General features: G+C 26.6%; 1 protein-coding gene across 1 annotated transcript in view; it reads left to right on the top strand.

The window, feature by feature from the left end:
- The first annotated feature begins 2,208 nt into the window (after nucleotides 1-2,208).
- The window catches only part of LOC102676657 (transient receptor potential protein), a 10,599-nt gene continuing 9,107 nt past the window's right edge, over nucleotides 2,209-3,700 (top strand). The window contains exon 1 of the mRNA XM_006621989.2: nucleotides 2,209-2,531. The gene's annotated coding sequence lies outside the window, so the exon portion shown is untranslated. The remainder of the gene's footprint in view (nucleotides 2,532-3,700) is intronic.

Raw genomic sequence — 3,700 nt, 5'->3', positions numbered from 1 at the left:
AAAAAAAAAAAATAAATCGAACGTTCGAACGATCGCCAATCATTGTCGATGACGAAGATATCATCTTTCCATTGTTTGTATCGGAAAATATTTTGGTCAAGTCCATTTATTATTATCAACGAATCATCTTTGTCATTTTATTTATTGATGAAATAGCAACGAAAATTTCGTAACAGAAAAATTAACCTCTTTTTTTATTTTCCTTTTTCTTTCCGTATGATTTATAAACATTATATCTCTTTAATAATCAAAATACACTAGGATACAAACGTTAGAATTGAAAATTAAAAAAAAGATAAAGATTCGCGATAAGAAAATTTATAAAGAAATAGAAAGATTGAATAATAGAAAAAATGATTTTTTTTTGGAACAATGCTTTTACTTATTGCAAGATAAAAACGAGATATAATAATTTTAAAAGATTAATTATACATAAATATTTATAATAAGATTACACAAATTGTAAAATAACGTAACGAATTTGTATCGTTTGAAGTTAAGTGATAATTGTATCTTGTTTTTTTAGCTCTTTCTTTTCGAAAAAGTATATCTTTTTAAAGATACGTAAATAGGGCTTTATTTGAATTTAATTATTATTTTTCTTGACTATTTTACGATTGTAGTATTATGACACTGTAATATCGTCTGTAACCTGAACATCATTCTTAAAATGGATGTAATTTAATACACGCGTATAATTAAATAATTAAACGGAAGAAATAATAGCTGAAAAAATGTGATTTATGTTTCTCACACCCTTCTTTTGTCTTTTTTTTTTAGTCTGATATAAATTAGTACTTACTACTTTCTCCAGACTCTCTGAATTTGCATGTATTGCTCGTTACTTATTAAAGAAAAAAATACATATATATTTTATGCGAATCAATGATCTAATCCAATATTGAGAATTAACGAGTTAAAAAAAGTAACTAGTTAAAGTTTCAAATAAAGTTACTTTATCTGGTGATGTTATTCGAAATGCTCGAATTACCGCAGTCAACTTCAGTCGAATGTAACCGAAGTTATTCGAAGATTATGAATAGAAATTAGTCTGCAACTGTCGCTTTAACTTTATAGAAGGCAAGGAACAAAGTGGAGGTAAAAAATATTTATCATTTATGTGATAAATAATAGATAAAACAGTGATGGGCAAAATTCAATAGTTATAATAGAATAAAATTACTTGGATAAGTTATTTCAAATTTATTGTTCAAAACGTAATAATAATTGCAAATAATTGTCAAATGGCCAAAGCTATACGAAAAACGAATCAACTATAATATAGCAACAAATATTATTCAAGCATTTTAATAATTTTATTGTAAACTTTTAATTAATTATTTTTTGAATTGTCAAATTCTGAATAAACTAATCACTAATCTTTTGACAAATTTTTAACTTTAATATAACAAACTATTACAAATTATTTTATATATTTATATACATATTATATTATAACATATTACAAATGTTAATTAGTTAGCAGATGATCTTAACTTTGAAATCAATGAACGCGTTTTCTTAGAAAATTATTATTTTTTTTTTTAAATTATATATTGTAAATGAACATAGTTCTTTCGTAAGAAAAAAATTTATTCTTTTGAACTAAAGGAAACATCATCCAAAAATCCATTCGACAAGAATAAGCAAAAAAGTTTACACATCGTATAAGAAGAAGTCTCGAATCCCTTAAATGTCATCATTTTTTCTAATCAACCTCGAAAAATCTCATTGAGTGCAAGTGTACACGTGTACGATCCGACCGACGAAAAAGAATTGCGCGAACTTCGTTCAACTGAATCAGTCCTCATTGTTTTCATTATCTCAAATCCAAAGGTAAATGAAGAAAAAAAGAACAAAATCTCTGAGAAACATCTCACGCGCCTTTTTTTATGATATATATTAGATTAGATTAACGAATCATTAAATAATGATTATTGAGTCGTTTCACTTTTATCGCAACCAACGTTGTCAAATTTAAGGTTTTACTACTTGCGATTTATCACAAATTACATATCTTTCTTTAATTTCATTTTATCATTATTCTCGCAATTGTATTATTTTATTCGATCGATAAATCAATGTACCAATTCTAAAATTATATTAATTAATAATTCGAAGAAAGAAATCTTAAAGAAAGAAATCTTTCGAACAAATTCTGATCTATACACAGAAGATTAAAAAAAAGATTATGAAATGTCATTTCTTGATAAGTTAATCCATAAGAAGAATTATGAAGAGATTCAAGAGAGAATTGCCAGATCTTGTGCACGTGGATACACATGTGATCAATTCTTGTTTCGATGCGACCCACGTGTTTGTGCTTAATCCATGCTCTAGCTGACCGACGTACTATGGCTTCGACCAACTATCCAGAGCTTTAGTGAACCATCGCTTTTATTCTATTATCGTTAGCCACCAAGTTATTTCTAGTTATAACAGAAGTTGATCAGAAGGCATCGAAAGAGAATCGAGTTGATGAAGATCACGATGATGATTGTCGGTTCATATTGATATAGAAACATTACGAGGTACGGATCGGATTGTGTGTGTCGATTGTGCGCGAATGCGGTGAAAAATGAAATTTAGATGATTTCAAATGGTTATAAGTTACATCGAACGAAAAATGATTCTGATTTATCGTATTATTTTATTGATATATATTTTGCAGTGAAAATGAAGTTTTTTTGTTCTTTATGTCGAGTAGATATTTATTATATTTTATAGGTTATATAGTGATGAAGTGAAATCTTTTTTCTCATTCATTAGTCGAAATATACTTTTTTATACTTATCATATTTCTTTTTCTTATCAAATAATATTAAAAATCTTTTTATCAAATAATATTAAAAAAGAAGTTTTACGTAAAGATGTATCGTGTTTATCTTGGAGAAAGTAGAAGTGATCTAGTTAACTAGACGAAATTGTTTCACCGATATGCTTATATTTCATGTAACCAAAGATGTAATTTCAGAAGCTTTGCTACAAAACTCTAACTGAAATTGGAGACTATGAAATATCTATCAATAAAAATTTTTAAATGTTTCTCCTTTAATATAGAAAACATTTTAAAGAGAATTATCATAAGTATTTTAATTTTGAATAATTTTTGAAATTTTATTTTGTAATAATTCGTTAAAAATTCGTCCAATCTTTCAACTCGTATGAAACGAATATTTTTTTTCATCGTTTTAATACTTTCACATTTTGTTTTTCTTTTGTAGAATAAGGAAAAATTGAATACAGAATGGACTTCAGTGGAAATATTGCGGTCAAGGATCCATATTAAGTACTTTCAGATTAAATATCGAAATTGAATTATGGATTTTATAAGAGCAATGTGGAGCAATCGATAACTATGACGTGTTCACACTCATAAGATTATCTTCGGATCATTATAAAGAGAATCCTATATTCTCTGTGTTCAATCCAAACTTACTTTCCCTCTCATCGTAATTCCACGTTTAATATCATTACTCAATTTTATATTGAATTTTTAAAATTATCTCAATTTCAACCCAATATTAATTTTTTCTTTACAATTAACAAATTAATTTCAATATTGACTTTTTTCCAACGATTAACAAATTTCCCAAATTTAAGAGAAAAATATCTGAATATCCACGATTTCTTCTCTTCTCAAAGATCTCCCTTCCATTCCCTTCATATCACACCCCATCAATTTGCCTGGAAAAGGACA

The sequence above is a fragment of the Apis dorsata genome, unplaced genomic scaffold, assembly GCF_000469605.1.
Source record: "Apis dorsata unplaced genomic scaffold, Apis dorsata 1.3 scaffold_655, whole genome shotgun sequence".
Taxonomy (NCBI): domain Eukaryota; kingdom Metazoa; phylum Arthropoda; class Insecta; order Hymenoptera; family Apidae; genus Apis; species Apis dorsata.
The sequence above is the reverse complement of the archived record's forward strand: the minus strand, read 5'-3'. Positions and strand labels throughout refer to the sequence as shown.